Source organism: Thamnophis sirtalis, unplaced genomic scaffold (assembly GCF_051295495.1).
Source record: "Thamnophis sirtalis isolate CommonGarterSnake01/CBP01778 unplaced genomic scaffold, rThaSir2_p1.2 scaffold_4, whole genome shotgun sequence".
In the NCBI taxonomy this organism is placed as follows: Eukaryota; Metazoa; Chordata; class Lepidosauria; order Squamata; family Natricidae; genus Thamnophis; species Thamnophis sirtalis.
In genome coordinates this window covers 43,061,930-43,073,823 of record NW_028261384.1, presented here as the reverse complement: position 1 = coordinate 43,073,823, position 11,894 = coordinate 43,061,930, and positions in this window count along the sequence as shown.

The following is an 11,894-nucleotide window of genomic DNA, read 5'->3' as shown; positions in this document are numbered from 1 at the left end:
CGCCACCCCACCCCCGAAAATATTTTTTAACATATATCCTGTTCCTTCTCCTGCCTTATCTGAGTAAGGAACTCAGGGTATATGTTTTCGAAAGGTCTCCCTTGTTATGTTGGAAAAGGAGAGAGCTTTTGCTTTAAGCCACGTAAAATAATAGATTCAATTATTTGGTATTTAATTTAAAAAAGGAATAATAAAAGGACTGATCATTTCAAGGGACTTAAAGAGCAAATACTTGTTAAAATAAAACTAAGCTAATGGATTAGTAAGACACTCAGTATGAAACAACTTTCTAAATATGTTGCAAAAAATAGCCTCTGTTTACCTAGTATCTTGGTAAGTGAAATCAAAAATAACAAGAATGGATAAATATTTGCAGATCAGGATTTAAATTGGTATTTAAAGCTGTTTTCCTTGTTCATAAGTTTCTGGTTTACAGGTCTTGACAAATTACAATCAAAGCTAAATTTTGCATTAATATTAAATTAAAAACCAGAAATGCTGGTGAGTAAATTATAGGATTATTGGACAGAAAAAATTAATCTCAGACCTTTAAAAGCTGTTTTCACTCACACAGATGTGAAATGGATAGGTGGACTCTGGTTAGTTTGTCTCTACAATTTTTAATTCATCCTGAAAATATATACAGGTAATCTTTGATTTACAACTGGTCATTTAACAACATGTCAAAGTTATGATGGGTTTTGGAAATGTACTTTGTGGCTCATAAAGCAATTGGTTGTTGTAAAATATTGTGCTATGTCCCCTCCTGGGGTCACATGACACATTTTGGTTGCTTGGCAGCCAGCATATATTTACAATTGGTTACCAAGAGCCATGGGATTATGGGATTATCATTTGCAACTTTTTCTGTCAGTTTCCATTGACAGTTCAGCAGAATAACTGACAGGGACGGTGCAAGCAGTTATGGAGAAAAACATAAATCCTTTATCAGGGTGTAGGAAGAAGTTGAAACCCTAACCTGTAACTCCATGATTTCACCTTCATGCTATGAGACGAAGACATCCAGTGGTTGGTTGCCAGAGTAAAGTTGAAAACCTGAAGATTTCAGCTAAATTCATGCAATCTCATAAATAGTTTATCATAATCATAAAGTGAGCTGAAATTCTTGGTGGAATCCAGGAATGTTTGACAGCAGAAGAGCTGATCGCTAGGAAGATTTCAATCCACATGGAGTGTTGGGATTGTGGACATTGAGTGACACAATCATATGGCATCTTGATTAATGACTGCATTATTAAATGACTGATACCAATCCCAATTATGATTCTAAATTGAGGACTATCTGTATTCTGAAATTAAAGAATAAATAGGTGCCATTCAAAAAGAAATCACTTTTATAGTAACAAGTTGGACAATACTCATGCCAAGAATTGATTAATAGAGAAAAATGCTAAATTATGTGACATTTTTATCATGAAGACAAATATAGCTAAAATTAATTAATATGCTGGACTTCAATCAGGGGGACTCATGTCTATATCTGTCTTCAGCCATGGAAACTCATTGGATATACTTGTTATGAATTTTGCTGGTTTAAGTCTCTTTCAGTTTTTCTACACCAAAGAAAAAGTTTCACTTTACATCAATATTTTTACAGTTCTGTTTTACTAGAATTAGCATTGGGCAGTTTTTAAAATTTTGTAAAACAGTTCACCCTGCCTTTTAAAAATCTGGTGCAAATTAAAAGCAAAACAATAAGAAAGGTGCGTACATTGATTACAATAATGCAAAGAATCATGCAAAAAGATAAAAAATATCAGTGCTTAAAATACTACTAATTAAAATGCTTGAACAAATCTAAAAATAAACGGGAGCCTTAGGAGTGTCATTAAAGAGGGAGACATACAGTCTTTTATCTTTCTTTTTAAACTGTTACATTTTTATTTTTTATTTTATTTTTTAAACTATCTGCTTAAATAAAAAATGAGTCTGCTATATCCTGCTAAGGTTAAATCAAAAGTGAGATTTGACCGGAACATTTATCAAATATTGTTCACAGTGTGGTTAAAAAGATCTCCATAGATTAGAGCCTTTACATTGCTGGCAGTGTACAATGTTTCTGTAGAAATCTGTAATAATTGGCAACAGGAACAAAAAAGAGGCATTTACAAAGCTCTCAATCGGGCTTTTTCTGTTTAATTTCTGCTAGCATGCATTCCAGGAATAATTTTGCTTTTTGCCCTGACTATTAATGCAATAATTTTAGGGGAAAAAATCTTTTCAGATGCACTAAAAAAATTGAAGTAACACATTTATTAAAGTACAGCTTTTATGGATTAGAATATATTACAGCAGATGTTTGGAATTGTGATCTAAGAATGGGAATTTTAAATCTGTGCCAATATCAGTAGGCTCATAGGCTTCATCATCCTACATACACATTTGGGCCGGGAGAGGATAGACAATTGTGGATTGGGAAGACTATTATAGGAACTGTCAATCAGAGATGCAGACAGTAAAATTACCTACAAACATTTGTCTTTTCCACAAAAAAACAAATATTCAATTTAACATAGATACTTGCATTGATAAAATGATTCATACATTGCTTTGATAAAATGTAATAAATAGAATTAAAACTTATGAATTGTAATTTAGATTTTTCATAGTGAAAATGAATTTTATCTCCTTCCCTCCCTCCCTCCCTCCCTCCCTCCTTTCTTCCTGTTAATGAAGCTGGAAATTATTTAGTTTTCCCATACTAAATGTTTTCAGAAATGTTTTTAACTTGTCTTATGGCAGTGTTTCTTATACGTTGAGCCACATTTAATTCATGTATTTAATATTGTATAATTCAATAACATGGAGGAATTGCTACATTTCCTCCACCTTATTGAATTATGAAAGTATTCTGCAGGATTCAATCTGAGTCAGTTATTGGGATCAGAAGTTTGTTCTTTCAAGTTTTGGACTCATGATGGAGCTGGACCACTTTATTTCAGGGAGACAATGGAAAATTTCATAACCACAACAATTCCACTTGTTAAAAACCCTCATAACCCCCTATTTCCCTGAAAATACGACAGGGTCTTATTTTCTTTTTACCTACAAAATATGGCTTGGACTTTATTATGGGGGCAGGGTTTATTGTTTTTGGGTTGCCGGATGGCTGCTCTCTTGCGAGTGGGCTCCCAAAGAGCCGGGCACAGCCTCATGGGCGAATGTCACAGCAGCGCAACACAACAGCCATGAAGTAACCACACTCATGAGCAGCCACCTGGCAAACCCCCTTTGCAGCTGGGCATAGCGCCATTCACTGACCTAAGGGTATCGCCAAGCTGCGTGAGCACCTGGGCCATGCATCATGAGGCTGGGAGGTGTGTGAGCAAAAACGGAACAGTTGCTCGCAACCCCCCCCCTCTCCAGCCATGCAGAGCGCCATTCTCTGGCATTTGGAAGGCGCCAAGCCGCAGGAGCCGGGTGGCGGCAAACAGGCACTCATGCGGCTTGGCGATATCCCTAGGCCAGTGAATGGTGCTGTGTCCAGCTGCAAAGGGGATTTGTCGGGTGGCTGCTTGTGTGCACGCTTTATGGCTGTTGTGTTGCGCTGCTGCAACAGAACAACACAGCCATTCACCCATGAGGCTGTGCCCGGCTCTTTGGGAGCCTGCTTGCAAGAGAGCAGCCACCCAGCAACCCCCCTCTTCAGCTGGGCACAGTGCTGCTCACCAACCTAGCGGTATCCTGAAGGCGCCAAGCAACACGATCATCTTTGCCTCCGCCCAGGTTCCCGCAGCTTGGCACCTTTGGGATACCGCTAGGTTGGTGAGCAATGCTATGCCTGGCTGGAAGTAGGGGGTTGTCAAAGGGGCTTATATGCGGGGGGGGGGGGCTTATATTTTTGCCCACCAGTAAAATATTGCATGGCTGTATTATGAGGACATGTTGTATTTTTGGGGAAACACTGTATTTTAGTCATGATGTTAGTTTTTCAAGGTAATCCAAACAAGAAGCTTAACAATGAACACTATTCTGTCAAATCTTGAAAAAAAATAACACCAAGGATCTTTCCAGAATCACTTGTATTCCTCTTTCTGTGTAATAATAAAAGGGTATATTAATAATAATATTAAATATATTTATTGCTCCAGTGTTCCACATTGGTGTCAATAGCATTATATTGTTCTCATGCCATTTTCCAGTAGCACTGCTATGACTATTCCACTTTTCTGAGCATTTATTTTATTTATATATTTAAGAAATTTATATTGCCACCTATTCGCACATGGTGACCCAAGGTGGCTTACAAGAATATAAAAACCTCATATAAAAACAATAAAATTAATAAAAGAGAAAATTATCTGGACACAAATATAGAAATTATCTGTTCTGCTTCCTCTGGAAGAAAGTGGTTACAATTTTATTCTATATTATAATAATTGTACTTGTTTACAGATGTGCCACACAAGATTAGGTGGAGATACAGTTTAAATGCTCTGACAGACAGCGAAATCCACTGCTCCACAACTTCAGAGAGCGGCAATTACAAAAAAATCTGACAGAACCTAAATTCAATTTTCTACTTCTTTCTCTGTATCTTATTTGAAAATTACAGTCAATTCTTTTGTTTGTCTTCAGAAGTGCCTGGAATATATCACCCTTCACACACACACACACACACACACACACACACACACACACACACACACACACACAGACACTCCCTCTCCCCCCTCTCTTGCTTTGCTTTCGTTCCACAGCATATAATCAGGCAACTGAGGCTAAGCCAATATCTCAAATATTTAAAAATACTGAAGAAAATAAGTTTTGAATTTTTTAAAAGCCAAAACTATTTTGAATGCATAGGAAAACAAAAATAATAAATAATCATGTAGAGAAACCCTACAGTTTAGAATAAACAAATACTTTCCGTATACTTGATCCAATGTTTTCTATCTTATTGTTATCCTGCCTTATTATTTTTATTAATAACTCAAGGCAGCAAACTAATATTCCTTCCTCCTCCTATTTTCCCCACAACAACCCTGTGAGGTTAGTTGGGTTAAGAGTGAGTGACTGGCCCAGAATGACCCAGCTGGTTTTCACATATAAGATAGAATTCAGTCTTCTGGTTTCTACGCCACTGCATTAACCACTAGATTAAACTGTCTCTCATTTATATTCTCAACACTTAAAATTTTTTAGTTTAATGTTTAAGGTGCAAAATAACAATATACTACTTTATATTTTGGTTTGGTGTGGATTTTATATTTTGATTTGGTGTGGAGACAAAAGATCAAAGTTTACTTCTTTAATTTCCTGTTTTGATTTTGTTTTTTGATCTGTTGGGGAATGTGGATATGCAATATGTATGCGCAGTACATCTTCAAAATGTTAAAAGAAAGGGATTAGTTTCCAGTCTGAAACTGTATTAAGGATCTTTTTAAGTTCTCTCTGAATATTTGCTTTTTTGAAAAGGTAACATATCAATTTAGAAATGGAAATAACAATTTGCACTGCAGCTTTGATACTAAACTTATTATCTCCTTATCTAGAAAGTCTCCCAACCCAGTAGCTTCCAGATGCATCAGAACACAGTTTTCATCTATCTTAATTTATGTCTTCAAGTTAACACTGGAGTCTTCCCCTTCGCTGTTTTGCGACCTTCAGATGGTTTGAACCTCAAGACTGGACTACTGCAATGTGCTCTACATGGGGCAGCCCTTGAAGAGCATTTGGAGACTTCAGCTCGTCCAGAATGCAGCCACGCGAGTGATTGTGGGTGCACCTCGGTACACCCACGTTACACCTATCCTCCGCGAGCTGCATTGGTCTCCGGATACACTTCAAGGTGCTAGTCGTCACTTATAAAGTGGTATTGGACCTGGGTACTTAAGAGACCGCCTGCTGCCAATTACCTCCCAAAGACCCATTAGATCACACAGGGTTGGCCTCCTCCGGGTTCCATCTACCAGCCAATGCCATCTGGCTACTACCTGGGGGAGGGCCTTCTCTGTGGCAGCGCCGGCCCTTTGGAACGAACTCCCCGCCGAGATTCGGACCCTCACCTCTCTCCAGGCCTTTCGAAAAGCCGTTAAAACCTGGCTGTGTCAGCAGGCCTGGGGTTAATGAGTTTCCTTCCCCTCTCGATTGTGTGTCTGTTGGTTATTTTAAATGCTTGTATTTGTAGTTCTTGTGTTTCCCTTCCCCTCTTGGGTTTGTGAGCCATCCTGAGTCCCGCTGGGAATAGGGCGGCATATAAATAAAATGAAACCTGAAACCTGAAATCTGAACTTCAACTCCCATCTACTTCAACCAACATACATTATCCAGAAACAAGGGGTTGTGGGCATAGTATCCAAAATATATGGAGGATATCATGTTTATTGTCTTTGTTTCAGGTAAGTATTTTCTTGCCCCTTATAACAATTGTTCAATTGATATGGAGAGAGGAAGATTATTTTGGCAGTGTTCAAGGCCATTGTTTGATCCAACTTAGACAGTTTTCTAAGCATCTGGATGTTGCTGTGAAATTACTTATTGCTATGTTCTACATTGTTATGAAATTACTCAAACCTCATACTGCTTCCTTTATTATTTCGGTAAAAGTAGTGGATTGGTAGGGGGATATGAAAATTCTATAAAGGTAGCCCTTGACTTACGATAATCAATTTAGCGATTATGCAAAGTTACAACAACACTGAAGTTACTTGCAACCAATTCTCACAGTTATGGCCTTGAGAGCATCCCAATAGTCACCTGATCCAACTTTGGGCACTTGGCAATCAACATGTATTTATTATGTTTGCAACATTCTAAGATCAAGAGATCTCCCTTTTCAGTCAGCTTCCAACAAGAAAAGTCAAAGGAGAAAGCCAGATTCACTAAACAACCATGTGATTTAGTTAACATTAACAAACAGCAAAAAGAAAAGTTTATAAAAATTGAATCACTTAATGACTGCATCACTTAACAATGGAAATTCTGGTTGGCCTGAAATCATGGATTACTTGTACATTCAGCAGCAAAGAACTGATTGTAGTCAATCACAATTCACTGTTAAAGTTTTTGTTTAGCCTACTTTTTCTCCTTTTTAACAATTAAAAGGTTGTCATCATGTTTTCTGAAAAAGCAAAAAGTAAGTAGCAGCTGAATGTTCTGGGGTAGAGTGCCTTTAATTTTGCAAGGTCGAATGCTCTGTCTACAAAGTGCAGTTACTATAAAGTTTGTTTCTCAGGAACATTTCTCTGGCCACGATTCCAAGCTTCTAGGTTGACATGACAACCTGAAAAGCAAACAATTAAATCAATGGAGAGAAGAACAAAGCTAAGTAGCACTTGGGGACAGTGAAATGGCTACGAAAGAAGACAAAGTATTGCAAATTCTGACCTAGCTGGAATTATAAGCGGGTATCAGGAATATTGCAGCCAAGAACAAAACAAAGTGAACCATCCACGTAGAACAGGAAGCAAAGTAATGGAGTGGCTGAAGCAAATCTTTTCAAAGATAGAAGGTTTATGTTACTTCTCAACCCTTGCTAAGCAATAAAATCCTTAATATTTTAACCAAGAAACAAACTTCTAAAGGTCAGAAACTGGAGTATAAGGAATACAAGAGCTTTCTGCTAGAGAAAATATCAGTATTTATATTAAATATTATTATAGTTATTATAATTGTTTATTTTAACCACTTTTCTCCACCTGCCTCAAATTCATTACAAATGTAATCTTTTGCCTTGGATGTGGCTTCTCCCTTTTTTTCTTTTGATGCTTGGGAACTGAGATATTGTGGCACGAAAACTTGTGGAATTATCTTCATGGATCAGTAAGAGTATGTGCTGGGCACCAACATTAAAATGATAGGTGCAGCCAGACACTTTGCACGCCATTCCTTTTGGAACACCCATTAAGAAAGAACAAGTATTCAACTGCCCACTTACGCCCACCGTTTTTGATACTGTTGATTTCCACCCTGCAGATGTCCCCTGCATGTTGGTGTAGTAATTACAACAAAGGGAGCTTGTCAGCCTCTGCTTTGCTGCTGCTTCGGCTGTCATTGGAACGGGGAAGGGGGCCATGGTATCTGGGAGGGGAATCATGATGTGCTGGAGGAAGTTTATAGACGCTGCTCTGACCACCTTACTGCACATGTGGAAGAAGGGAGTTTCCCGCCAAGGCCAACTGTCCAGCATTCCATCCTGATGATGACTTTTGAAGTTATCTCCCACCTGACAGTTGGGTGCATTTTAATTGGACTATGATCGAGGGTGCCAAGGGGAGGGGATTGAATTATACATGATATTATTCGCTTTCGCGCCTAATTAACCAGACTCAGCTTAGCTTTGCAACTGTTCGTTTATAATTAGTAAAAGTACACTTGATTTCAATTCAAATGGAGTTGAGTGGTTTCTTTCCTGATTACTAAATGAAGTCGATGCTGACCATAAGCTGAGTCTCATTCTCACCCATCCCGGAGCTAACAACTATCGAGGGGGATGCCCTCACAAGAAGAAAAGAAATGTCTTTGCATGTAAGCAACCAGGAGGAAGAAGAGGGGGCAGCGGCGGGACCATCTTTAACGGAAAGACTGGCCGAACTGAGAGTGGACGAACCTGCCATCCATCCCAGATGGACTTGGGGTGTGGGACAGAAAGAGGACCCTGAGGAATTAGGTGCTGGAGTTACGAGAAGGAGGCCAAAGAAAAAACCAGCAGCTGATTGGAGTGTCACTGGAGAAGAAGATTACAAGATTTTCCACGCCATGAGATTCCTTGAAGAGGGAAGCATGGACTGAACGTCGAAGCCGAGATAGAGCAGTGGAAAGAGAGCCGACAGAGGAGTTGGAACAAAGGTACTCAATGCATAGCTTAAGGGAGAGTAAAGGGGCCGAGGGGGGTTGTGCGCAAGAAAACGCAGAACCAGCCTCCCCCCTGTCTCTAGAGTCATTCAAAGAGTAGGGGGCCCCCCAGGTGACGCTGGATGGCAAAGGTCCCTCCCTTAACCGTAAAATATGATGGAGACCTCAAAACTCTTGGGTTGTTTATAATTCAGGTCTGGAATTATATGAAAATCTATGGACCTGATTTAGAGACAGATGAAATTAAAGTGAGAATGGTGTTAATGGCCTTAGAGAAGAAAGCAGCCGAATGGTCGGCCTACATAAATGCAATTCCCCTCTCCTGGGGAATTTTGATGATTTTATGGCAGCCATGAGAAGGAGATTCGATGACCCTTTGACCGAACGTTGTGGCCGCCTGAAATTTACAGCTCTTAAGCAGGGAAACAAAACTGTGCCAGATTATGTGCAAGAATTTCAAGAATTATCAGCTTATATGAGGGGGTGGTTGGAAGAGGCTTTGCTGGATCAGTTTGCTGAGGGATTGAATGAAAAAGTATACTAACAATGCATAAACAGACACCTTCCCCGTCGTTTAACAGTTTGGTATAAAAACGCTGCAGACGTAGAATTGGATTTCGCCAGGCTTCAGTGCATGAAAGAGGGAGATGTGGAGAAATCCACCCCCCCAGCAGGACTGAGGGCAGGGGAGGTTTTACAGGCAAAGCCAAGCCTTTCACTTGTTTCCGCCATGGAAAGGAGGGCCATTGTGCTGTGAATTGCCGTGTCAAATTGGCTCAGTCCCCCCACCCCCCGGAGGGAGGGAAAATCAGTGAAAACTCCAAGTAAGAGAAGGGAAGCTGCTTTCGCTGCTGAGAATGTTTCCCAACACTTCCAGCAGGAGGAGGAGGGAGGCGTGAGCCCCAGCTCGTCTGACGAATCAGATGGGGAGGAGTCTCATCGCTGGGTAAGTTCCAGAACTGGCCCCATGCTTATCCCAATTGAGCTAACAGTGCCATCTTCTGGCATAACTGAAAAACTTTTAGCTCTGCTAGATTCAGGCTGTTCTCGCTGCATGATAAGCCCTGAGATGGTGGAGAAACTAGGCTTGAAGCTAAGAACTTTGAAGACTCCTATTGTTTTTCACCAAATTGATGGTTCTATTGCGGGAGGCGGCCCTGCTCATTTTTCTACAGAACCCAGAGAGATAAGGATGGGGACCCACCAAGAATTAATAACTTTTATTGTGGCACCTGGAATGGACCGACCCCTTATTTTGGGACCCCCCTGGCTTCGTAGATGGAACCCCTGCATTAACTGGAGAGAGGGTTGGTTACGAATTCGCATGAACATACCCCCTGAGAAAAAGGTTGAGACTCCAGACTCTGACACTACTGCCCCCATATTGGCAGCCAGGGGACAGTAGAGAATTGAGGGGGAGGAAAGAATTCCAAAGGAGTATTGGGATCTCAGGGGGGGGGGGTAGTGAAAAATCTTCTGATAAATTATCCCCCCACAGACCCACAGATTGCACCATTGATATTTTACCTGGGGTGAAGCTTTCAAAGCCCCAAATATATTCAATGTCTCCTAGAGAAATGGAGAAAATGAGGAAATTCATTGAAAAGAACTTGGAAAGGGGTTTCATTGAATCGGCGAGACCCAAGGTAGCAGCTCCTGTACTGTTCAGAGAGAAGAAAGATGGCTCCCTGAGATTATGTGTGAACTTCAAAAACCTGAACGCCATATCTTCTCAGAACCTCTACCCATTGCCACTGATGAAGGACATGCTGGCCCAACTAGGGAAGGGCCACATTTTCACTAAGTTGGACTTAAGAGAGGCATATTATAGAGTCAGAATTAAAGAGGGGGGCGAATGGAAAACTGCTTTCAACTGTCCCCTTAGCTGTTTCCAATTTCATGTGATGCCATTTGGCCTACAGGGGGCGCCAGCAGTCTTCATGCAACTGATTAATGAGGTTTTACATGACCATCTTTATAAGGGCGTTATCATATATTTAGATGATATCCTTATTTACACGTGAAGAACACGTGAAGCTGGTTTGTATAGTACTGAAGAAACTTTGGGCAGCTGAACTCTATGCCAAATTATCCAAGTGTGAATTCCATCAGGAGAAGGTTGACTACCTGGGCTATCGCATCTCCCACGAGGGTGTTGAAATGGACTCCGCTAAGGTCAAAGTGGTCACCGAGTGGGAGGCCCCTCGTAGACGCAAGCAATTGCAGAAATTCTTGGTTTTGCTAATTTCTATCGCCAATTTATTCCCTCTTTTGCTAAGATAGCTCTTCCGATAACTAACCTCCTGAAATCTAAAGGTGGGGTGAAACCCAAGCCTAGCAAGCCGCTGGATTGGACCATGGAATGCCAAGCTGCCTTCAAGAAGTTAAAGCGGCTTTTTGCGGAAGAACCAGTCCTCAAACACCCGGACATGGGCGCACCTTTTGTGGTCCAGGCTGATGCCAGTGATGTGGCTGGGGGGGCTGTGTTACTTCAAGCTAATAGTCAAGGTAAATTACAACCCTGTGCATACATCTCTCGCAAACTAACAGACACGGAGAGACGTTGGGCCATTTGGGAAAAATAAGCTTTTGCTGTTCGCTGGGCTTTGGCCAAATGGTGCCATTTTCTGGAGGGCGCGAAACACCCTTTCGAAGTATGGACTGACCATAAAAATTTGGAAGCTTTGAGGACGCCCAGAAAACTTTCTCCTAAGCAGATGCGCTGGGCTCAGCATTTCAATAGATTTAATTTTACCTTGAAGTACATTCCGGGTGGGAAGAATTTTATGGCTGATGCTTTATCCAGACTTCCTCAATACAACTGTTCTAAGCTCAGTGTGGTCCACCTGTCATTCCCATGATGCTCCTGTTGTTACTAGAAGTCAGGTAGCTTCTAAGGTAGAGGTCACTCAAGACTTTCTTTCTAACCTGAAAAAGGCCCTTGCTGATGATGATTGGTTCCAGCACCACGTGAATGAATGTACTATGAGATATGAATTGCCTTGGATTGGGACGAAATTATACGTTCCTGCATCCCTTAGACCCATTGTTCTTCAATGGGCTCATGACTCCTGAAT